The sequence below is a fragment of the Enhydra lutris genome, unplaced genomic scaffold (assembly GCF_002288905.1).
Source record: "Enhydra lutris kenyoni isolate GAN:26980312 unplaced genomic scaffold, ASM228890v2 scaffoldscaffold34, whole genome shotgun sequence".
Classification (NCBI taxonomy): Eukaryota; Metazoa; Chordata; class Mammalia; order Carnivora; family Mustelidae; genus Enhydra; species Enhydra lutris.
This window is the reverse complement of record NW_019154118.1, coordinates 16,208,254-16,233,232: the sequence shown is the minus strand read 5'-3', so window position 1 is coordinate 16,233,232 and position 24,979 is coordinate 16,208,254. Positions and strand designations below refer to the sequence as shown.

At 54.5% G+C, this 24,979-nt stretch overlaps 1 protein-coding gene and 1 pseudogene across 2 annotated transcripts in view; one reads left to right on the top strand and one right to left on the bottom strand.

Annotated features, from left to right (window-relative positions):
* The window catches only part of LOC111153818 (FXYD domain-containing ion transport regulator 6), a 30,342-nt gene extending 14,229 nt beyond the window's left edge, over positions 1-16,113 (bottom strand). Inside the window, exon 1 of one of the 2 annotated variants that reach the window (XM_022513069.1) lies at positions 16,007-16,113. The gene's annotated coding sequence lies outside the window, so the exon portion shown is untranslated. The remainder of the gene's footprint in view (positions 1-16,006) is intronic. The other variant, XM_022513068.1, reaches the window with a different exon arrangement.
* Positions 16,114-18,544: 2,431 nt separating this feature from the next.
* LOC111153934 lies at positions 18,545-18,925 on the top strand (annotated as a pseudogene).
* Positions 18,926-24,979: the final 6,054 nt, after the last annotated feature.

Here is a 24,979-nt window from a genome sequence, read left to right as displayed (position 1 = left end):
TGGAAAGTCACCAACTCCCTGCTCCTCCAAGCTGCAGTCCAGGCCTGGCCTACACCAGCCACACCTCAGCACAGGCCTCCTCACGGTGCCGCTTGGCCCCTACGGCCATTTTTAAGTCTCATTGGTCCCACTGGCATTGCCCCTGAGACAAGAGGCCAAACACACACACACAATGTTCTTCTCTCACTGCTGCACCAAGAAACCTATCTGGGCCTCCCCTCCCTCCCACACAACCGCCCCTGGTGTCCCACGCCTTCCCCAGCCCTCCCAGGTACCACACATTCCTCTCTCCCAAACAGGAAGCAGGGCTGCCTGCGGCTGGCTAAGGGTGGGTGCCAGAGGAGAGGAGGTTAAGAGGTGGTAGAAGTGACAAATCTCCTTTCCAGGCCAGAGTCTAAGGAGTAAATAGAAGAGGGGGTTCAGGAAGGCACATGAAGCCCCATATGTACGGGAGACCCCGAGTCCCTGCGTGGGGGTCCCTGAGGACTGGGCTCTCCTGGTCAGGGGTCAGGACACGTCGTCACCATGAGGCACCGGACCCCCTCCCTCCACCTCTCCCCAGCCCGGAAATTCTAGATCCTTTAGGCCACCCTTCCCAGCTGGCTGAAGGGACCAGCCACAGTTCGCTTCCTCCGTGGCATCCCATGAGAGAGAATTCGGGTTTCCACTCGTTTCTCTTCCCCTCCTTTCTGTGTTCTGTTATCTCAACATCCGTCAACGGCTGGCATTTCAGGTGGCAGTGGCCCTTCCATGTTAATTTTGTTCCCTGATCTCCCTGCCTTTTGCACAGTTGCTTTCCGCATCGCATGTGCGAGAGAAAGTACTCAGAAGAGTCTCTCCGGCAATTATCTTTCCATTCTGAGTCACATAATTTCACATAATTGCTGGGCAAAAGCTGCTGTGAAAAAGAAGCCACTGGTTGATGAGGGAGCCGCGTGCTCTATTAGTTTTGATTCCCTGCAGCCGTAAGGGAGATCAGAATACCAGCTCCACTGTGAAAATAACTCCAAAACAACCGCTCCAATGTGCACCAGCTCCCAATCACAGTGGGACTCGATCGGCTCACGCTCATCCCTCTGTCCCTCCACACCCCCCACCCCAGCCTCACGGCCCATCCGTCACGTGCATCTCACCTCCTTGCCTTCTTTCAGGCTCTGCCCATCGAAAACTTGCCCTGGGGGATCACCAAGGCCTGGGTCCCCGCAGGATTCCCCGAAGAAAGCTGAGCCCCTCCTCCCACCCCTTCCAGACAAGACATGCTGAAAGGGACTCTTGATGGGGTCACAGAACACAGGGACCCCACTGTTTAGGTGAACACGTTACCCTTGACTGTTACTGTATTCCCCGGGGACGTGATGTAGCCTGTGATGTACCCAAATCCGCAACAGAGAGGCCTGGTAAGAGAAGACGGCATTGTGTATAAGCAGGATGAAACTAAGCTGTGCGGTTTACCAGATGCAGCTGGAGTCACAGCACACCGGGGTTAGAAGGACGGAGATAAAAGCTCTTCTTATCTGAGGAGAGTGAGGCAGAACAGGGATGGAGCCTATGAGCACAGCTGGTCAGGGTACACAGGGACTGGGAGGTGGGCAGGCCAGGCTTGCAGGATGGGAGGCCATGAAGGCAGCAGGGAAGAAGACAGGGCACCGGCAGGAAAGGGGGCCACCAGGGCAATGAGAGGGGCCAGGAGGAAAGCCCCCTGCCAGGCTCCTCGGCTCACCAGTGGAAGACCACCTTTGACCAGAGACATTCAGGGGGGCCGTGGTGGCTTCTGGAAGGCGAGCAGTGGCATCAATCCAGAGAGGGCCTACAGAAGGTTTGGAGCTCAAGTCTTAGTCTCTCAATGGGAGGGCGAAAAACAGGAGGGGGAAAAAAAAACTAGAAAAAAAATTTTTTAAATAATGGCAAAGTCCTTTCTACTTCTGCTGGCCCTGCCGCGTGGCCGAGCTGAGTGCAGGCGGCATAGCTCTGAACAGTCTAAGGCTGGCAAAGGACTACAAAGAGAAAAGGTCCAAGACTAGAAAACATCACCAACAAACTGGTCTGATTTACCACAGAGAGGGGGGTCCTCCATGTGCCTAAGACATTGACTGGTAAGTCTTACAGTTTGGCAAGCAAAGGACAAGGTCATCTGATCTGTTTGTGTCAAGATCCCTTTGGAGACGGGGGACAGGCCCTGACGGCCTTTCCAAGCCTCTGTAGCCTGGGACTCCGTGGAAGGGCTGTGTTGCATCTGGTGAGTGGGACCATTACTTCTGAGTTACACGTGCCGATGAATGGGGCTGCGGACACGGCCAGCACAAGCCACCAGATACTGCCCAAACCTGGCGTTTGGCTTTGGAATGTGCTGGACCTTGTGAGAAGTTAGGTATGATAATGTCTCAGCTGGAAAGGCTGGAATGTTCTTGATCTTCTCTGGTACCCCCTTCCACGGATGATGTCTCCCTGCCTCCCCAGCCATGCCGGGGCAACAGGCATCCTCGGCCCTCAGACAAACCCCCTCACACACAGAGACCCTTTCCTGTCTAACTGCTCCTCACCTTCCTGCTTCCCGTCTTGGATGCTCTGGCCTAAAGCTCTCTTTGCTTTGGGGCTTTTATGTGCCAGAATAAAGAGAGAGAAAAGAACAAAAGGACAGTCATCATCTACTTGACAGCTGTGTCTGGAAGAGCTCGGAGGGCACTTTTCCACACCCCTTCCTGCCGAGCCCAGCTCACCTCTGGCTCCTTCTCTGCTTTCAAGGTGGGGTGTTTGCCCCTCACCTCATGTCCCCTGGGACCAGTCACCTGGAAACAGGCCAGGACCACACGGTGGCCTCAAACCACCAAATGGATGCCCTAAACACTGGCCTTGAAGCTCCCCAACCACAGTGACCCAGAGCCATGAGCTTCATCACCTGCTTCTGTAAAATATGGGCTGCATTGGTCCTCTTCAGCCCCTTCTGGAAAGCAGCTTAGATCCCCCTTCCTCTTATGGCTACCAGACCCAGCTGCATCCTCCCTGCCTGGACGCCTCTGGGTGGCGCTGTCCAGCCCCCGACCCCGGGCCAGTGGACCCCCACCCTGGGGGGGGCACGCAGAAGGAGCTTCAGGATGCAAACTTCCCAAAGAGGGACCCTCGGGGGCCGGGGCTCCTTGCAGCTCACACATAGCCCAGTCCCCACTCACGCTGCGCACTTCCTGGAGCCCAGCCTTGACGAGAGCATGAAACGGAAGGTGGAGGAAAGACAGGGGAGTCTTCTAGGTGGTAGGGAGCAGTGAACTTGGTGGTAGGAATGAGCAAGCTGCTGGCAGGTGGGGATTTGGGGCTGGGAACAGAGGCGTGCCTGGAACACAGGAGTCCTTCTATCAACTCCGTGGAAGGAAATGCTAGGAGCTAAAAAGTCTGCGAAGGGAAGCCCATATCTGAAGCCCAGTCTAGGGGCCTGGACTGGTACAAGAGGTCATGGCAAATAGCCTATGAGGTATATTCCCATCAAACCCATTTTAAAGGCAAAGAAACTAAGGTGGACAGAGAGTGGTCCCCTGGAAGGTAGGAGGATTCTAGACTTCAACCCAGCTTTGTCGGCTTCCTACTGGGAGCCCAGGACTCAGCCCAGGGGAGAGCTCACATCCTCTCGGTGGGCTACCTGCACTGTAGCTGCCCGGGCAGAGGGGAGCCCACATCCCCAGGCAGTGGCACCCTGCTCCTTGCTCCTCCCCCAGCCTCGTGGGCTGAGCTCTGCACAGGGGGCCACGACAGAGGGCCTCCGAGTGAACGTTATCAGCCAAGCTCCCCAGCATCTCCAGCTTCATCCATATTCATACACTGAATATGAGCTGCCTGCCAGCTCGCCCTTGAGGGAGAATTTATAGTCCCTTGTTGGACAGAGAGCTGTTTACTCAGGAGGGTGATTTTTTTCTTTTTTAACAGATTCCAGAATTCTGCAGCTGATTAGGGTGCACTTGTGTCACGCCAAGAACTCTTCTCAGTGGTTTAAATATCCTAACTCATTTCATCCTTACAGCAGTTCCAGAAAGTGGCTATGATTAGGATCATCCCCATGAGACAGATGGAGAAACTGAGGCCAGGAAAGTCAAGTAACTTTTGCCCGAGGTCCTAGAGCTGGAAAGTGGCAGAGCCTGGATTTAAACCCAAGAAATCCGGCTCCAGAGTCCTTGCTCTGAACCACTCTACTGTCCTGCCACTCCGCCTCGCAGTGGTTTTGTGGCCTTGAACAAGTTACTCTACCTCTCAGAGCCTTTGCTTCTGAAACACAGAACAAGAATAGTAACGTGCATCTCAGGAGCCGTGAGGATGAGAAGAAATCACTCTGGTGCACGGGCCACTACGGCCGCTCTGCCCACACCCTTCCCTTCCGAGAAGGGCATCTTCTTTTGGAGCGGAAGGGATCCTCCCCCACTCCAACCCTGTAAGTCTTCCTGCTAGAAGGAGCGGGTCTGAGACCTCAGTGTTCCTCTAGGGGCTGTCCCATCATGGGAAAGGGAAAAAGGGTCAAAGCTGCCAAGCTGGGAGGTGTGGGGGTCAGGGAGGCTGTGGGAGTGTCAGCCAGCAGCCTACAGGGGAAGAGCCAGCAGGGAGGGAGGTGTGGGGAGAAGGGCCCAGGAGCAGGCCTGGGCTGAGTGTGCTCTGGCCCTCCAGCTCCCACGCCAGCGTTGCCCATCCTACAGTTTGTCTCTGAATAGGATACCTGCCTTGTCTGGCCAAGACGGAGTTGGGTTTCTGCTGTTTGCCATGAAAAGAGCTGTCCTGGGGCAACTGGGTAGCTCAGCCGGTTAAGCATCTGCCTTCACCTTAGGTCATGACCTCGGGGTCCTGGCATGGAGCCCTGCGTCGGATTCCCTGCTTGGTGGGGAGTCTGCTTCTCCCTCTCCCTCTGCACCTCCCCTGCTTGTGCTTTCTCTTTCTCTCTCACTCTCTGTCAAATAAATAAATAAATAAAACCTTTAAAAAAATAAAAATAAAAAAGAAGGAAAGAAAAGAGCTCTGTCGTGTCAGTGCTGAGTTCTGTGCTGGGCAAACAAGACCGCTCTTCAAGCAATAGCTGTTGATATTATGACCGTTATCACCCCCAACTCCTTCCCCTCCATGTTCTCCGACCTTCTCGTGGGAAATGGGGAAGAGAAAGAGAGAAGGAGCTGGAGCTGAGGAGTAAAGGGCCCTGGTCCCATTCTCTCACTTCCCTGCCTCTCCCTCCAGCCATCCTCCAGCCTCTGGAAGGCTCCAGTGGACTTCTGACTGGCTGGGAGGGGCCTCGGTGCACAGCACACAGGCAGAGTGGGCCTAGACAGGCTCCAAAGAGAGCCACCGCCTTGTCCTGCCCCAAGAAAAACCACCACTGTCACCTAGCACCTTGGCCAGGTGGCATGGGGACAGCAGGTCTCCCCGAAGCAGCCAGAGCTTGTGGTGCACTGTCCACAATGGGGCAGCCCCCTTCCAGAGACACAGTGGTGAGATACACACTGGGCCCGAGGCAGCAGAAGAGGAAGGAAATCTCAGAGGAAGAGAAAGTGAACAGGGGGTACACCCAAGGGAAAGTACGGGAGAGGCCGGCAGAGGAGAGACAAACAGGCCACATGATGAACCGAGGTCGGTCAGGGGCTGCGTCCCCGCAGAGACCCAGTGCAAGGCAGGGAAAAGGAGGGACACATGGCAGAGCAGAGAGGCGGGGACTGCGGAGAGAAAAGGCGGTCTGCTCTGGAGAAATCTCAAACAAACCTCCAAGCCACTGTCCTGCCCCTGAGGCCCTCATGGGCCTCCACCCTCATGGGGCGACACCCAGTGCCTGCCTCCAACGCCTCCAGCCTGACCCTGCATGCCAGAGTTGGGCAGATGCTACAGAGGTCAGGAAGGGCAGAGGCATGGCTGGGGGCGGGGAGGGGGGGGTCAACAAACAGACCACGGCCGCTCCTGGGAGGACACCTGGAGGCCCCCCTACCCCTCCAGGGCTGTTGCCCGATGGAAGGCCCGTGCTCTCTGCTGGATGGGGTGCGGGAGCCTGAGGCCCAGCCCCGATGCCCAATCTTCTTCCAAACCCAAAGTCCTTCTGGGAGAAGCCACTGTCTCTACGAGAAGTCCCTTCGGTGTGTCTCCCTGAGAGGGTCAGGCCCTGAGACTCACAGGCAGGCCAAGCAGACTTCTGCAAAACCAGGGTACCATGCCTAAGGCAGCCTAGTCCCCCCCTACCTCCTGGGTTTAGGGGCACTGAGACAAGATATACCACGGCAGAGACTCTTCTACCCTGGACCCCCAAGTGTGGCTGCTGCGAGAGAAAGGGGGAGCAACTGTATTTCGTACGTCCTGCCCCCAACCCAGTCCTGCTCCCTGCCCGTGGTAGCCGAAGGGGACAGAGGTGGCCACAGTGGTGTTGAAGACACTGACTCTTCATAAGATAGCCTACTCCCCAGACAACCTCCCAAGACTAGTCCAGAGGCTTAACACAACCGCGTGTGCTGCTGGGTGCCTGCCATCTTGGAGATCAGAAGAGGCAAGGCTCCCCGGCCAGCTGACGGGCCCATGGCCCCATGGAGAACAGCGGCATTGCAGGTGTCGTCTCCTAACTCTGCAGATGCCCAAAGCTAGCCAGTCCGTGTGGCAACGTGTGCGGACTTGGGGAAATGAAAATGCTGATGCTGACCCAAGCCCAAACTGGGCTCATCTGATGGGAGTGCTCCTACCCAGGCCAGAGCGAAAAACCAGGCTGAGGATACCCCGATAATGTTAGCGAGGTCTAACTTCAGCTGGCAAAATGTCATTTTTGTTTGTTTGACTCTGCCCACGATCACTGATGCCAGGGTAAGGCTGGGACCCCAGAGCCCCTTGGGAGGAAGGGGGAGGCCCAGCCCATCAGCCATCGCTCTGCCCCCTCCCACCCAGCTGAAAGCACCCTGGTCTCCGGTCTCAGCCTCTGCCCTCCCAATTGTTGCCTGGCCTGCAGAATGTCAGCCCAAGAGCTGTCCCAGGCCCGCTGGAGGTGATCCTGCCCATCGGGGTCTGGGGAAGCCAACAGTACTAGAGGCCCAGCCCTTGACAGCCTTTTGGGGTGGGCTGCCCAGCTGCGAATTGGTATCTCTCTCTCAGCTCAGAATTAGACTGGGGTAGAGAACTCATTCCTGCTCCAAAACAGATCCACACCCACAAACTTCTCCCAAGGGAAGATGTTTTCATTTCACCAAAGGCTTTTTTCAAAGGTAAAGAACTTCTAACCTTAAGGGTCACGTCCAGTGTCCCCCGAGTCTTTAAATCAGATTGCTTTCCAAACAGGGGCCATCTGCCTGCACATAGTGGTGCAAAGAAAGGTAACATTGCAACAAGGTGTAGCTCTGGAAGGAATGGTGCTGATTTCCTTCCGGGAATCAAGGTAATAAACCTTTATCAATGGCCTACTTTTGACAGGGAACGACCCCTGAGGGTAGTACAATGACACAGTCCCCCTCCGGGAGCTTACCTCCCCACCCCGGCCCCCAGCCAGTCCTCAGGGTCTCCTCCTGGCCTCCCAGCCTCCACACTGTATCTGGGGCAGAGGCCAGGCTGTGCGGACTCCAGCAGTTATCTCTCTGATCTGGCCTTCTCTCCTGTTGTTCAAGCTACTCCAGAACGTTCACTGCTACTTTCCCAGCAGTCACAGGCACTTGCCTCATACGACGATAGCTGTTCCCACCTTCAACCCACTCCTGTCCGTCTGTCCCAGACAGACTGACTGCTGCCTGATTAATCTGTCTCACAGGTATTCTGATCACTTCCCTCTCAAACTGAAACCCATTCACGATGCCCCAGTATCCCATTCATTTTTTTAAAATAGAAATTTTTTCTTGTGGCATATAGCTACCTTTAGGTCTATCCCTCTTCTTCCCTTCTATTATCTTCTCCCAGACTTTCAGCTCAGACAGTCGACTCCTGTCTCCCGCCAAGGGTGCCATGACCTCCAGGCTTCTGTATATTCTGTTCCCACCACTTAGAATGCCCTTCCCTGACGCGCAGCCAAGGTTGAGAAAGTCGTCTTTGTCCAACGACTACTGCAGCCTGTGGACAGAAGTATGCACGTCTTTTCCCAGACGTGGCGAGCCCGAGGCCCTTCTTTAGCATGGATTTGGCACATAGCACTTTCTGTTTTATGTTCTCCTTAACAAGGCTCTCCTGGCTGAAAAGTCTCTCTGCTGCTCCATGACTTGCAAGAGCTGAGGCGGCAGAGTTAGCCAGCGAGTGCTAGCTGACAGCCTGATGTGTGCAAGGGCACAGTTCCAATCACCAGGCCCTGGAAATTATGCTGGGGAAGGAGGGGGCCCTGAAAGGGACGAAAACCAGTCCTGTCAACATCAACAGTGATGATTCACGCGGAGAGTCCATACCCTCGATGTTGACGTGGTATGATGAAAATAGCATTTCACCTCTGTGATGTTCCTTCCCAAAACCCATAAGCCCAGTCGAATCATGAGAAAACCAACAGATAAATCCAAGGCTGAGGAGTATCCTACAATATGCACGACCCGTCCTCCTCAAAACCATCAAGGTCATCAAAAACCAGGCTGGTCTGAGAAACGGTCATAGCCAAGAAGAGCCAGAGACAGAACGACAAAATGTAATGTGCTACTCCAGATGGGATCCTGGAACAGAAAAGGGAGAGTGGGTAAAAGCTAAAGAAATCTGAATGAAGTATGGATTCTGGTTAATAATTATCTACCAGTGTTGATTCCTCAATTGTGACAGACTGTACCACAAGATCATAAAATGTTAAAACTTGGGGAAACTAGGGCGCCTGGGTGGCTCAGTTGGTTAAACCACGGCCTTTGGCTCAGGTCATGATCCCAGGTTTCTGGGATCGAGCCCCGCACTGGGCTCCCTGCTATACAGGGAAGCCTGCTTTTCCGTCACCCTCTGTCTGCCATTCCCCGTGCTTGCGCTCTCTCTCTCTCTGTCAAATAAATAAAATCTTTAGAAAATAAAAACTTGGAGAAACTGTGTGCAGGGGGATTATTTGGATCTCTCTGCACTTAATCTGCTCAATGTTTCTGCAAATCTCTAATTGTTCTGCAACCCTAACTTCAACCCTGTTCCAAAAAAAAACTAATCTGTTTAAAAAATAATACAAAATTTTAAGTTCAGTTAAAAACAAAACAGCCCCCCAGTCCCATCCCACCGCTCCCACATCTGTTCAGCTTCCCGGCAAGCATCGTGGAGCCTTGCGCCCTGCTCATGGCATCTGACGCTCCCATAATAGGAGCCAGGCTCTTACGGTTCAGAACCACAGAGCCCAAACCCTGCAAAGGCTTTTAAACCTGCACTTAAAAACAAGTGCTTTGGGCGCCTGGGTGGTTCAGTGGGTTAAAGCCTCTGCCTTCGGCTCGGGTCATGATCCCAGGGTCCTGGGATTGAGCCCCGCATCGGGCTCTCTGCTCAGCGGAGAGTCTGCTTCCTCCTATCTCTCTCTGCCTGCTTCTCTGCCTACTTGTGATCTCTGTCAAATAAATAAATAAAATCTTTAAAAAACAAAAAAAACAAGTGTTTTGGGTCCAGCCCGAGGTCACTGATGGATCTGTTGCCTCCCGAGGAAAAGACAACCAGTTCCCTTGATTTGCATGTTAAGTGCCCCTCCAATAAACGTTAAACACCAATTATTCTGTTTAATAGCCTGGCTTGGAATGACTGGCTCCCTTACAAAGTTCCGAAGACCGGCTGAAGAACAGAGAGGACTCAGAGCCTGGGACTGAGGAGAAAGCAGAGGATAGGAACACTGGAGCAGGCCTGAGGGGCTCACGGCAGCTGTGACACGTTCCTGAATTCTCTGCACTGCCCCCAGGAGTGCCAGGGCACCTCAGGCCCAGATTATCATGCTGCCCCCTCCCAGGCTGGCCCCTTCCTACTGGGTCCCTCAGGCCTGGCAGGCCTCCCCAAGTGGCCCCATCTCTGAGTCTCCCCCCACCCTCCTTCACTCATGGAGGAGGACGGTGCCCCCACAGCTGAGAGGCTAGGGGATCCCCAGGTCCCCTGCCCCAAAGCTCATTCTCTGGAGCTCAGACCCAATCCAGCCTGGCCTCCCAGGGGGTGTGGGAGGGACAAAGCTCTTCTGTTATGTAGACAGGACCTATCATGTTAACCCCTAGGCATCTTTTTTTTTTTTTTTTAAGATTTTTAAAATTTATTTGACAGAGACACAGCAAAAGAGGGAACACAAACAGGGGGAGTGGGAGAGGGAGAAGCAGGCGTCCCCCCAGCAAGGAGCCCGATGTGGAGCCAGATCCCAGGACCCTAGGATCATGACCTGAGCCGAAGGTAGATGCTTAACTACTGAGCCATCCAGGCGCCCCAAGCCCTGGGCACCTTATCTTTAACGTGGAGTTCCTTCTGGGAAGAGAAACGTGGTCCAAGGAAGAAAAGAACCAACCGTGAAAAGAAACAAGGCCCTATCCTTAGAAAGGGAGACACAGAGTTCACAAATCACAAACGCGGGCCTGGTTTCTGGAAGTTTCCCGGCAAGGGCCCCAAGCTGATCCCCCAGGGGGACATGGTGCCCTGCTGTCCCCCCATGAGTCTTCCCAGCCCCACACCAGCCCTCACCCCGCAGCCGCTCCAAACAGTCCGCAGAGGCAGGCCCACGGAGCAGGACACGGCCACCAGCCCGGCACAGGCCACTGATGCATGCTGCCCAGAGTGAGTCAGGGAGCAGGGCAAGCAAGGGGCCCGGGCCCCGACCCCCAAAGGAACTCCATCCAGTTCCAGAGAATCTGCACAGAAGCCAGGCTAGAGCCCCAGCAGGCTGGGCAGACAGGAGTGAGTCAGGCCAGCCACAGGATCACCTCCTCCGCAGGCCTGCTGACAAAGGCCCCTTCGAGAGAGGCCAGACAAGCAGCCCCAGAGGCAGAAACAGAAACTCCAGGGCCACGTCAGCCCGCCCACAGTCAGACCACAGGACCAGGCGGCTCGGCCAGCCCCCTTGCACGGCTCAACCCAACAACCCAGCTCCTGGAAAGCACAGCTCTGGCCCACTGTAGTGCTTCACACAAATTCACATGGTCCTGCTTCGCGGTGGCAGCGGCGTGGGGACAAACCCTGACCCATGGGGGGAGAAGGCATGTGTGGAAGTCACTAAAATGCCCACCGGGTAGGCCACACACTCTCGGGGAAGAATCATCAGGGTGTTCAGAAGCCCAGGGAGGAGGAAAGCATTTCTGTTTCCTGGGAATTCAGAAAAACTACTTGAAAGAATGAGCTCTTGAGAGGAGCCTCGAAGGCTGATATAATAAAATAAAACAATCTGTTTTCATAATAATAATGTCATCATTACCATCATTACCATCACAGCAGCGAGCATCTACTGTGCACTTAACGCAGGCACCACGCACAGCACCTTACACAGCTCGCCCCGTTATTCTCGTGCTCATTTGACAGATAAGGAAGCGGAGGCTTAGAAAGCTAAGAAAACTAAGAAGTGTCAGAACACAGATTAGAACCCATGTCCCTGTGCCTCCCAAGGCCACCAGCCCCTGTTCCACAGGGTGAGAGCAAGGGCTCCTTCCAGGCAGGGTCTGAGTGTAGGTGGACGGGAGGCAGATACAAGGCCAGGGATGACCATCTGGGGACAGGGCTGGGAGCACGGCCGCAGCCAGGTCCGGCACCTGTCCTTGTTAATGGACAAGAGAGCACCGAGGGAGGTATAATGTAGCTGGGCCCACCGGCGGGATCACTGGGAAAGTGGATTGGGGCTGACAGCCCGAGGGAAGGGGCTGTCACCAAGGTCTGGGTGCGACACTGCAGCTGGGTGAGGTGAGAGGGTGTGTGGGTGAGGGATGGAGGTTAGGTATGTGTCAGAAAGGGTGAGTGTGTGCATGTGCGAGCCCACGTGTGCGTGAGGGCCCAGCCCTCCCTGCTCGGGAAGACTGCAGTGTTGTCCAGGAGGGAGGAAGGGACAGGACAAAGCAACCCAACCGAGCTGAGCTGGACGGCTTTGGGAATGCAAGACCACCATTTCACGGCTCCACCGGGCCCTGGGAGGCCTGCCCAGCCGAACATATCCAAGGGATTCTGTGGATTTTTTGTTAAAGGGAGGCCATGAATGAATTTAAGACCTTGGCCTCTGGTCTCTTTGGAGCCCTGGCTTTGTCCTCTGGCTGCGTGGGGGTCGCCGTTGTTCCAACTCTCTCCCTCTCGGCCCTCTCTGGCCCAAGTCAGATATTCTGAGCAGTGGGAACAGCCACATTCCCATGGCCCAGCTTGGTCCCCAGGGCCTTAGCCCCCTTCCTGGACTTCGTGCTCCACCTCCCTCCCCCACCCCGCCCTGAATATCTTTGTAACAAATGTGTTCCTGTGTGGGCTCTAAGCTGACTTCATACTTCCCCAGGTCAAGGTCTTCCCTCCTCCTTCCTCTTCCAGAGCGGACAGGACACTGCCAAACTGGTTCCAGGCTTTCGTCTGGTCCAGAGATATTCTGCTGCTCAGCTCCTCTGGCCACGGTTACCAGCTGGCCAAAGGCTCTCCCTCTCCGGGATTTCACAGACCCATGGCCGGTGGCCCTGGATCTCATCCTCTCTGGAGGCCAGCTCTTTCAACACTCTTCCCAGCCGGTTTTCATCCTGGCAGAACAGGTAGACCAATGTCTAGAAGGGCCGGCTCCCGCGCCCGGGCGAAGAACGCCTGGGCTCACTTTCTGGAGCACCTCCTGTCCGACTGGCTGAAAAGGGAGGCTTTCTCCAAAGGAAGCGGAGGCCAAGACCCTTTCCTGCTCAGCTCAGCTGCAACCCTGTATTATGAAATAATGAGTACAATTTGGCACCTGGAGGGAGAAGGGCTCTCTTTCAAGATCGTATAATCTACAAAAAATTAGAGGAAGAAATGTTTTAGAAATCATGGAATCTAACCCCTTATTGACAGTTGTAGAAACAGGTCGAAAATTATGGAAGCTTTCACTTGCTGGAAATCAATCTAAACAGTTTCTGACTTCCCCAAAAAGCCCCATTTGCGTCCAAAAGGATATCTGTGGATTGAATGCCCTTGCCCTTGGGGCAGAGCCAGGACTAGAACCTGGGTCTGTGCCTCCGGGCTCACAGCCTTTCTGCCCCAGGCTCTCTGCCTCCAGGGCCTGCGCCTGTCAAGACTGCGTGGCTTCCTCCGGGGCGCTCAGGCGCTGGGGCAGGGGCAGGTGGGTGATCTGTTAGACAATGAGTCCTAGGGGTTGCCTGGCACTGTGTGTCCTCCAGATGGCAGCCCCCTAAGCCCGCCAGGGCTGGGGGGCAGGGGAGCGTGTGCTCTGATCCAGGTGGGCTGGCTCACCTAAGGCTGTGGAAGCTTCCAGAACCTAAGGAACTGCTCTTTCTCCCCTCCCTCTTCTTGCCACGCCCTCCAAGTCAATACAATGGAGCAGGCTCTTGGCTCACTAGGGTACCCACCTTGGGCACCCACCCATTTGGAAGGGACATTCAGTCCCCAGAGGACTGCTGGCAAGAGAAAAGAAGATAAGAGATGGGGGATGGGAGTGTGCGTCACAAATCCCGGCTGAGCTGCCAGAAGGCCTCAGCCACCCCTGGGTGTGTGTCCGCTTCTGAGCCTGTCTTCTCACCTACACGATGTCCTGAGTGGTGTTCCCTCAAGGCCTCTCTGGCTCCGAGAAATCTAGGATTCTCTTCTTCCTCACCCTCGTGTCCCCATCGATTAATGTCTCGTAGGTACTTAAAACAGTTCACTGAACCATTGAGTAAAACGGATCCTCCGTCAGTCCAAAGAGCACAGAGGCCAGGAAGGTGATGCCCCCCTCTGGTATCGACCACCTGAGGGACAGAAGCCACCGGTCTCTGAAAGCCCAGCAATGCAGGAGCCCTTTGCAAACCGGCTTTCTCTCCCAGAGGCACTGATGTGGCTGCAGGAGCCACAGGAAGCAGGAAAATGTGCCTAAAGGAGAGAGGGTGGCCGGGCCCCCAAGAGGAGCAGATGTCCAGACTCGTACCGTCCTACTACCCAGCTCCTGTCCTTCCCGCTCTTTCCGGCTTCACTCTCCTCCGCACCTTGTCTCCACTCTGCGTCCTCTCCCTGCCCTCTCCCAGCACTTTTGCTCTCTTGCCCAGCCACAGCCTCTCTCCTTCCTTTATAGGGCCTCTGAGGCTTCGGCCGGATCCCATCAGCCAGAAAGACTCAGGGGCTGAGAGGAGACCGCCAGCTCGAGCCAGGAGCCTCGGACTTTCTCAGGGTCAGGGCAGGGAGAAAGCAGCAGAGGGATTGAATCTCTCATCTGTGCTCTTGAGATGAGTACTAGGAAAGGGACTCCTCTTTGTGGCAATCTGGAAGTGCATTTCTCAATACCTTCTTCCACAGGGTTCCTGGGGAGATGTCTTCCTTCTGGCCCTCCTCAGCCTTCCCTGACACACACTCCCGGGCACAGACCTAGATGAGGCAGAAAACTGCCCTCTCTCTTCCCGCTTGAGACCTATTTAGAAGTGGTGTGCGCGCGCGCGTGTGTGTGTGTGTTATGGTTGATGTGTGTGAGAGCGTACACAGGGCGCTGTGCATGGCACTGAGGGTGCTGTGTTCCCTTGTGGTCAATGTACGGTGCATTTGGGGTGTACGTGGTCTATCTGTGGTATGATCTACTTGTATGTGCGTGTGTGGATGGAGTGTGTGGCACGACAGAACGCGTGGTGTTTGTGTGCGCAAGGGTGTGTAATGTGGTAGGTACGTATATGTGGGGTGTTAGGGGCACATTTGTGACGTGTGGCGGGGAGGACTGGAGTGGGTACGCGGCCACCTCAGTCCCACGTGGGAGCTAGCTGTCCAGGGTCACCCAGTCAGAGAAGCCAGGGATAACCAGTATCCAGGCAACCATGTTGGGGGGAGGGGAGGAGATATGGAGGTGAGGAATGGGCAGGAAAAGGAAGGGAGGCTGGGAATTGAAGAGGAGTTTCCATGGCAACTACCAGGGAGGTCACGTGCAAAAGGCTAAGTTGCAGAAACAGATACACACAACCACACATACACAATATGAGGGCGCGGGGCCCCCAGGGTGGGGTTCCTTGCACAGAGGGCATGAGCTGCCCACTGGCCCATCTCCAAACCTGGAAATCCGGGCCCAGCTAGAGAGCACAACACCCAGGAGACAAAGAAAGTGGAGACAGAGGCCACGTTGGTGGACAGAAAGCTCCACAGCCAGCCCCTCCTCCCCTGCCTGGGGGTTGGCAGTAGGGGCCTGACCAGGCCCACTCTCCAGCGCAGCTGCTCCCACCCTCGCGTGCCTTCTCTAACAGCCACCACTTGTAAGAGCCAGCAGCAAACGCCAGGAGCTGGGGCTGCTCTTCCAACTGTCCATGGAAGCCCAGCGAAACACAATGGGGGAGGCTCTGCCAGGGCCAGCCCTGCTGGGGAAAGGGGCTGGGCATGGGGAAAGGGGAGAATGGGGGATCAGGGAGGCCCCCTGTAAGAAAACAGGACTGGATAAACAAGAAGGAGAAGAAAAACCAACAACAACAACAAAAACCAATGCAGACATTCTCATGAATCCCAAGCTCTGGAAGCCCAGCCCTTCTTTACCTCCCCCCCACCCCGCTTGCCCACCCCCAAGGCCCAGCTCCCATGCCCCCCAAGCACCAAACCAGCCGCCCCATTTTGTATTGCTGGTGTGTCTACACTCGCGCATCCAGCGACCTCTCCGTCTTCACATGCCCACTCTCCACTCCAGTGTCCACAGCCTCCCAGTAACAAAGGGGAAACTCCCGCTGGATACAGGGTGGGAGCTGCCCTTTGCCTTGCTCCAAACGCCGTAGCCCCGAGCTCGGCCACCGGCTTCGCCCCCACCGCCGCGGACGGCCTCCCCACTGAGGCCGCGGTCCTCTTCCGACGCCCACCTCCGCGTTCACAGCCCCCGGCGCGTTGTCGCCGCCCGGGCAGCCTCGGGCCCGAGAGGGCCGCTCACACCCACCGAAACAAAATACGCCCGGCCATTGCCCGCGCCGCGGTCGCTCCCCATCCCGGCCTCGCGCCCTCCTCCTCGGAAGACGCGCCCAACTTTGCCTCCCGCGCCGCCGCTTACCTGCCGAGCGCGAGCCCCTCGGAGACGATCCCCGGAGGACGCACGGAGTCGGAGGAGCCTGGGAGCGGCGGGGCTGGGGGCAGGGCGGTGGGCGAGGCTCTCGCGTGTTTCCCGCCTCCCCTCCTGCGCAGGGCTGGGGCGGGCGGGAGCCGCGCGGCCGGCGGGGGCGGGAGAGGGGGGCGGGGCTCGGCCGGGCCGGGGCTCGGGGACCGGCCGCCACGGTGTCACCGGCTGGCTTGGCGCGAGCAGCCCCTCTGCGCCCCGCTCCTCGAGGGGTGAGGGCGGGCGCCTCTCCTAGGGCGGGCCCACTCCCGAAGCAACAGGAGACAGCCGCCGAGGGGGCGAGCCCGCGCCCGGGATCTGCCCGCAGCCGCTGCTTTTTGGTTTTCTTCTGGGAAGGCAGCGAGACGAACACAATGACAGAGCTAGTGTCTCTCTGAAATAGTAAACTGAGGGGAACGGGAAAATAACCGAGCACCAGACACAGCAACCCACGTTAATTGGGAGGCTTGGCAATTAAGGGAAATGTGTACCCAAAGCATGAATGGCTGTGTCGTGGGCGCATGAGCGCGCTCCGGTTGTAGTTGTCATTTCCAGCTAGAGCCAGGTGGGGGGCGCGGGGCAGGGCGCTCACCCGACTCACAGGTGCGCTGCCCAGAATCCCCTTTCCAGGGCCCCTCGTCCTGGCCCTGCTGGGTTGCAATCCCTCTGCCACCCCAACCTCAGGCTCCAGATTTAAGAGGACAGCTGAATTTCGAGTAAATCCTGGCTCTGCGGGGTCTACCTGTGACGTAACCTTGAGCCAATGGCTAAGGAAGATGTTGCACCTCAGTTTCCTTCTCGGTGACAATGGCTGTGGGAACACTCACCTCCTAGGAGGCTGAGCCCAGGAGCCCGGAGGGAGTACTCTGCAAACCGGAGGCCACGGAGAGCAGAAAGGCGTGTAGGAAGGGGCTGAGTCAGGTCCTGGCAGAGACCACAGAAACACAGCAAGGGCTGGCCATTCGTTGGTAGCCAGGAAGCCATGCTGCCTGCCACAAGGCTGCCCAGCCTGAGCCAGGATGGGGGTGGACAGGCTGAGGGGTGTTTCCCGGGAGACAGTGTCCCCACCTAGGCAGGGCCACAGAGACTTCCTTAAAGACCCCCAATCCTGGGACGAGGGGTACAGCTGGGAAGGGACCCAGCCCTACCTCTAGCACCCTCAACCCTCAGCCTCAATATTTTTATTTGCAAAAGGAAGGAGACTAGAGAATTCTAAAGCCACTTCAAGCCCTCATCTAGATGATTTTATTATTTTAACAAATCATCAAGTCTCAAAACCCTGAGGCAGGACATATTCATGAATTCAAAAAGGCTTTGCATCGATTTGGAAGCCCTAAGTGGTGACTGAGAACAAGTGGGTAGCCTCCCTCACCCAAAGGAGACTGATGGGATGACAGTTTTCACCCACTGAGCACAGGACCTTGGACAAAGTGGACATGGTTCTGAGACAGTCCCCCAGTTCTGTGGGTACCTCTGAAGGCTAAAGCTCTAAGCCTGGCTCCAGTCTCACTGATCCATGGGACTCGACACAGACCGAGTCACCTTTCTGTCCCTGCCTCTTCCTCTACAAGTGAAGACTTGGTGACAGCTGTCCTCCCTCTTCTTTTGCTCTAGCGGGTGAGCGTGATGAAACCACACCACTTGGTAGGCCCACGTCCTTGGGCAAGCAGATTAATCCCTCCCAGATGACCTTGAGTGTTGCCTTTTGGCCATTTCTCTGTGCTGTTCTTTGGAATTCCTCCTGGTTGGGAGCACACCAAACCCAGGCTTTGCGAGCCTGTTTGGGGAAAAAAAGGAACTCCGAAGCCAAGTCACCCAGAGTAGCAGCCCCTTTCCTGCCACAGAATTGCAAGGTGTTTGGCCAAATTACTTCCTGGGAGCAGCTGTTGGCTTTGCTGACCAGTATAAGGGCCGGGGAGGGAGAACAGGACCTACGATCACTAGAGGAAGGCCCATGGCTCGCCTCTCAAATTGTGCATCTTCACAGCTCCCCCAGGAGCACTGAAGAAGAAATCTGGGGTGGCACTGCCATGAAGTCCACACAAGTTTGTTTTAGAAAGAGTAGCACCCCCCTTCTTGGGGAAGAAGAAGCACATCTAGCCCCTGTGAAATGGGGGCGTGGGTGGGAAAGGGTCTCTAGCTGCTCCCCATTCTTTCAGTCCTTTACTGATGTGGGGAGCCCTTCTGCACCAAGCCCTGGGCCACACTCCAGGATACAACAGTGAAAGGAAAGGCTAACAGGCAAGATGGATATTTATCAGCTAGTCCTACAAAAAAGTTTTAATTAGGGGCACCTGGGTGGCTTAGTGGGTTAAAGCCTCTGCGTTTGGCTCAGGTCATGATCTCAGGTTCCTGGGAGCGAGCCCTCTGCTCAGCGGGGAGCCAGCTTCCCTTCCTCTCTCTCTGCCTGCCTACTTGTGATCTCTGTCTGTCAAATGAATAAATAAAATCTTTTTTAAAAAAAAGTTTTAATTGCTTTTCTCCTTTTCGCCGCCATCCTGTTGTGTGCCGCTCGCTGTTAATTGACCATGTCTTCTCACAAGACTTTCAGAATCAAGCGATTCCTGGCCAAGAAACAAAAGCAGAATCGTCCCATTCCCCAGTGTATTCAGATGAAAACTGGTAATAAAATCAGGTACAACTCCAAGAGGAGGCACTGGAGGAGAACCAAGCTGGGTCTCTAAGGCGTCCCACATCATGCGATGTCACACCTAATGGGCACCACGTATTTAATTAAGCTACTTGAAGATCATGTGTTCTATTCCATCACCCTGTAAACACCTTTCTGCCTGGCCAATAGATACCACTTATCAGCGAAAGATTTTTCTGTTACTATAGCTCTGCACCAGTCAGTTGGTTTGGTAATAAATGTGAGGCGTTTGAGCTGTAAAAAAAAAAAAAAAAAAAAAAAAGTTTTAATTAAGACCTGGTTCAGAGTCCTGAGGATGTAGCATTTGAAAAGCGAGCCAAATAGTCAAGAGGTGTTAAAGGGATGAGGTGAAGGAGCCAGGAGTTGGAGTGACAGGCAGGATTGGGAAATGAATCCAACATAGGAACAGAAGCCACACATGCAAAGGCCCTGAGGCCGAAGGAGCATGGCCTGAAAGGAGCCACTGTGGCCCTTGAGCAGGGGAGACAGGCTGGGGTAGGAAATGATGCCAGGCCTGGTAGATCCTGGGTGAGTCCAGCTCTTATCCTCAGGACAATGGGAAGCCACTGAAGGGCATTAGGAAGACGGTTGCAAGCACGAACTGGGGAGCGGCTGGCTTACATTGTAGGAGGACCCAACGGTGACAGCTCAGGGGCTGTGAGGAGATCAATGGTAATGTGAAGGTATGGAATGAGCCTGGCTCCCAAATGAGGAGAACATGGCTTCTCTAAAGGCCCTGGGAGCAAAGAGCGAGAGAGAGAGCGAGCGAGCGAGCGAGCTGGGGCAGGGGTGCACAGCCATGGTGGAAATAGGACAAGAAAGGCTAGCCACTGTTTCTAAAACGCTCCCCACTTGTCCAGAATTGGAGCCATAAAAAGACCTAGGGCTTAGAAGGACAGCCTAACTGTTGGGAGCGCAAGGGACAGCTCAATGCTTTAAAGCTTGTGCTGAGCTCAGTAACTCACCACTGTGCTACTAAATACTAAAACCCCGTGTGGGGAGCCCTTGCCTTGTCGCCAGGCACTGTGGCAAAAATAGCCTGTCAGCATGTCAGCGCCCGGGGCACAGAGCGGCGGCCCGACTGACTGGAAGTGGAGGGCCAGCAGGGAAAATTAACAGGCGAGACCACGAGTTGTGGGGAAAGACCCCTACCTCTCCTAGCATGTAACCCTCCAAGGTGGCTTTTGGGGTACCGTTTCACCCTGCCATGCATCCTGAGGAATCAGAGCAGCTCCTACCTACCAGCTGCTACTTTCAGTCCATTCACACTCACGTTGTACAAGTTCGAATGCACCTTCGCCCCTCGGCCGAATGCAGAGCCCCCGAACCCCAGAACAGAACCGTTTCCTAACTCCTTGGCTGAAAGTGCCTGGTCACTTCCAAACTGCTCCTTGAACCTGGTCTCTTCCACCCTCCCTGACCTGGGTTTTTGAACCGCCCCCCCGCCCCCGTCCCGCCCCAGCTTCTCCCTCAAACGGCTTGTCTGGGGCCCTTTGCCGCTTTACCCAGTTCCTGGACCATCCAGTCCACAACCATTGTTTTACCATCCACCTAGGGCTGATGGCCCCGCCCTCTCCAGCCCTGGTCCTCACCCCCAGAGACCCAGAGGAGTCATGCCCAGGGACCCAGCACTGCCCATGCTGAACCCATCATCCAACTGTCCTCACATATCAAAGGTGCTTCCCCTCCTGGGTCTTTCTTGATTCCTAAATGGCACTGCCGCACCCCCCCCCCCCACCACCAGTCACTCACCCGGGAAAGCATGTACGGTCCTCACTCCCCTCCCGCCCAGTGCTTCTGTTCCAGATCAGGCCTCTCTGCTGCCAGACTCCTGCTGGAGACTCTGCCTCAGTCTCCCCACCCCCAGGCTATCAACTCTCTGGTATTTTCTGCAGCTCGGATGTGACTCAAACCTTCAGCCGCTCCGTGTTTTCTACACCCTATAGTCCGACTTCTTAACATGACATTCCGTCTTTACAACCCAACACACACCCGCCTCTCAGCTTCATCTCCTGACCCCACTCTTTGCTCGGCCTTCCCCACCCCATCTCCACCCCTGTCCACCCAATCCTTGCAAATGCTGTCTCCCAGCCCAAGAGGGCCACTCACAATGATTCGAATATGCTGCCTGCTTGATGCCCCCGATCTTTGCTCATATAGTTTCTCTGCTTCAAACATCTCCTAATTCCCTTCTTGTAAGAATCCTCCCTACTCTGCAAAGCTAAATTCAAACATTACTTTATTGAAATTAAGGCTGTCTTCTCCATGCTGTCATGACCAGTGTCAAGCTTCTACATTTATAATGGTGCACATCATCGTCTGGCTTTTAGTTTGTGTCATTTCCTGTGTGCGGCCCTAATGGAATGGGAAGTCCTTGGGGGCAGCCTGGCCTCTCACTCCATATGTAGACCCCAGTGTCTCGCCTCGTGACCTGTCTGTAGCTAGTGGCCTGTAGCTCACAAGACCCAGCATGATTATGTCCTAGCCAACCTCTCCAGATTCATCATGAACACATTTTTCCTTGCTCTCTCAGCAATCTGTCAGTTTCACCAAAGCCTTCAGAACCGTCTCTCCATGCACTGGTACCCCGGCGCCTGCACACCTGTGTGTGATGCACTTGCTTTGTTCGGTCTTCCCCAGAAGAAAGGACGAAGGAGTAGTGCTGTTGAGGTCACAGGTAGAGGTGAGGGGAGTGGTGAGCCTCACAGGGCTCTGGGGCCAGACCACCTGCAGGGGAAGAGAAGGAGACCCTGATACCGACATGGGGGGTTGAAAAGCAGGACATCTCTGATGGTGGAGGGAGCCATGGGGACCAGGTGGATAGCAGACACTGCTGGTTCCCTAGATCAGCTTGGTTTTCTTTTTCTTTTCTGTCCTTTCGCTAACTGAGCTATAATGTGCTCTGTTTAAAAACCACCTGTTCTCCAGATTTACTAGAGGGGGTCTATGTGACCCAGCTCTGGCCAAGAAGATGGCAACAGAATTCTATTGAGTAAGAATTCTTTTTTTTTTTTTTAAAGATTTTATTTATTTGACAGAGAGAGATCACAAGTAGGCAGAGAGGCAGGCGGGGGGGGGGGGGGATGCAGGCTCCCCGCTGAGCAGAGAGCCTGATGCGGGGCCCGATCCCAGGACCCTGAGATCATGACCCGAGCCGAAGGCAGAGGCTTCAACCCACTGAGCCACCCAGGCACCCCTTGAGTAAGAATTCTAAAAAAGACACATGACTTTTGCCCTTTGCACTTTTCTTCTCCCTCTTCCTCATCCTCCCCTTCCATCCCCTCCTCTTCTCCCTCCTACTTTTCCTCCTCTTCCTCCTCATCCTTTTTTTGGTCAGAAATATGAATGTGATGCCTGAAGGTAAAGTGGCCATCTTGCATTCCAGATTTCTTGTCACCTGAGAAAATTCAGCTCACGTTACAGAAATGTCCTGTAACTGGTTTTCTGTCCCATGCAGCCAACACAGTCCTGACTGGTACAAATAGGATGGAACAACTAGATAGGATAGCCTTGCATCATGAGAAAGCAGAAACTCAGCACGGGCAAATCTTGCTCGCCTGGAAGACCCCTACCTGCCACTTAACACTAGCACACACCTGACACGTGCCAACCCCAGCACCTCTCTTCCTGGACCTGGTTCCCCCATGTCCCCCCTCCCCACCGACTTAGCCACCTTTATAGCAGGATCTGGATTTTGAGAAGGGAAGAAAGCAAATGCAGGCAGAGTGGGGGAGGTCTGAAATAAAATTTCACCCTGTCTTCCCACAGGAAAACTATAACATATGTCAGGAAACAAGGTATGCCAGAGCATGTATGAGATTTGCTCCTAAGTGAAAAATCCACCCCAGTCCCATCAGTCTAGAGAACGAATCCTGCCTGATTAAGTTAAACTTGCCATGTAAGTGTGAAGCATCACCTCGAGGTGCCGATCTCTAATTATGAGCTTGCCCCTTCCAGAGCTGCTGGTTGTCCAAATTGAGCACACGACCCCTCCTCCCCCTGCCTTTCCACTCCGCAAATGTGCACCCGTATGTCTTTTCCCAGTGAATGCAAATGGGAGAAAACGAGCAATGTTGCCCTTTGGAGATAATGACGTTGGAAATTCAATACATAATGGCTCCCTAAACAAGACCAGAATAGCTTCGTGTTTCTGCTTTCCCCATGCATGGAGAAGCTGACAGCCTGTTAGCATAAGCAGGTGTCTGAACTCCCCACCCCTCCCCGAGCGCCTGGAGCCAACATTTGTGGGGTGAGGCACCTGTTTATCATCATATACTCTCTTCCAACCCACTGGATCCAGGCTCAGAACAGAGGCTGTCGCTGAGTTTGTGAGCCAGATCCCCAGGGACCCAGCCTTCACCTCTATTCAGTCTCTTGACCAGCCCTGCACCCAGACAATAACCCATTAGCCCAGCCACACTTCCAGGCAAGAAAGACTTGAATCCACTTTTTTCTCTTTTGCATCCCCCACTCTCATCCACACTCCAAAGCCCAAGCTAAAGTTGAGGGGAGTAATAAAAATGATCTGGGCTGGCTGATGGCTGAACTTTATAGGGGAGTCTTGTGTAAAGCCTGAAACTATTAGCTGTGAGGGGAGAACAACGTCCGTGCAAGGCAAACTCAGCACCTGTGCACAAAGCTGCGCTTCTCCCAAGGAGCAGACAGCAGCATCCAGACACCGGGCATCCCGGGGCTGTGCCTGGCCCACCTTGGGAAGGGGGCTCATTTCTGACCATAATGGGCTTCCAAGATGGACTCCAGGCAGGCCTGAAGACCCCTTGCAGTTGTGGGGACACTGCCTCTCTTGTCTGTTGGTAGTGGACTCTTGGGTTCATTGACTTCTCCATCTCCCTCCATCCTCCTACCATTCTGTTCTCTCTTTGATGCTGTTGTGTATGTAATTGCCTCTCAGACCAGAAGCCTGTTTGATGTCCACCATTTAAAGCATTATCTCTATTGATTTGCGTTTTTTAGGCCTTGTGTGGAACCTTAGTTGTGGCTGGTGGGAGGTGAAGGGCATAAAACCCTCACCCCTCTCTACTTCACTCTAATTCACTCTAATATTAATATTCACTCTAATATTAAGCATTTATATAGCCCTTGAACACAACTCCTTCCCAGCACATTGTTAGCTCAGAACCTTTAGCTCCCGAATCAGCAGGCGGGGTGCCATGACTTGACACAGGCCATCATCTAAGTGGGTTGCTCTTGGATGGTGCATAACTTGAAAACAGGAAGAATATCCAGTTTATGTTTTTCTGTTTGTTTGTTTTGTTCAGGAGTGGTTTTAGGTTTTTTTTCTTCTTCTTCTTTTATGCTTCTAACAACTGGTCCCTAACACTTGCCAATGTAATTGGTGGATAATCAGTATTTACTAATGCAAAAGGTTAGAGTGATATTGACAGAGAAAAACAATGTGACTCAAGAACAAGAGCCCCCCCCCGCCCCCGCCCTCCCCCTGACCAGCACTAAGAGGCCGTCTGATGCTGCGTGGGCTGGCAGATAAGCGAGAGGCAGAGATGGAAAGCAGGTTTCCAGGGACATGGGCCACAGCAGATGCATCTGGAGATTGCTCTTAACTTACGGTAAGTTGTGCCTCCAGAGATGGCCTCAGCAGTGTCTTCCATCCCACGGGCTCTTCTGCCATGCCTACCACTGTGAAGTGGCACTTGTTTCTCCTCCCCGCAATCCAGGCTGGCCACGGCACTTAGTCTGAGCAACAAAAAGGGGCAGAACAATCACCGTAGAACTTTTTAGATGGGGTCTGCAGCAAAGAGCTGCAGCTTCTACCTTCAATGTTTTGAACACCACCGTTTGGAAGCCAGCCACCTTAGAGGAAGTCAGACTACTCTGCTGGAGAGACAGAGAGAACGCGGAGAAAGGATAGAAGCCACCTCGGACGTTCCCGTGCCAGATGAGCTCCTCCTGCTCAAATCTGGAGCAAATAAAGTGGTGACTGTTTTTTACACCATTAAGTTTGGAAGCAGCTGATTTTGTGCCATAGATGACTCAAGCAAGGTGATCAGGCCCGCCCCAGACCCATGAATCCAATGCTCCAGGAACAGGACCTGGGTGTCAGCTTTTTAACAGAACCTGCCTGGGACAGAGAAAGAGCTGAGCCTCCCAGTGACTTCTCCTGTGGATGGTTTCATTCGTGGCTTGCAGACTCAGTGGGTCTGAAGCCCTGGAGCGCACAGTGTGTCGGAGCTGCAGGAACCTGGGCCAGGGACACACACAACAAGAGAGATAAGGCCACATCTTAGAAGAAACAGGGTACCACA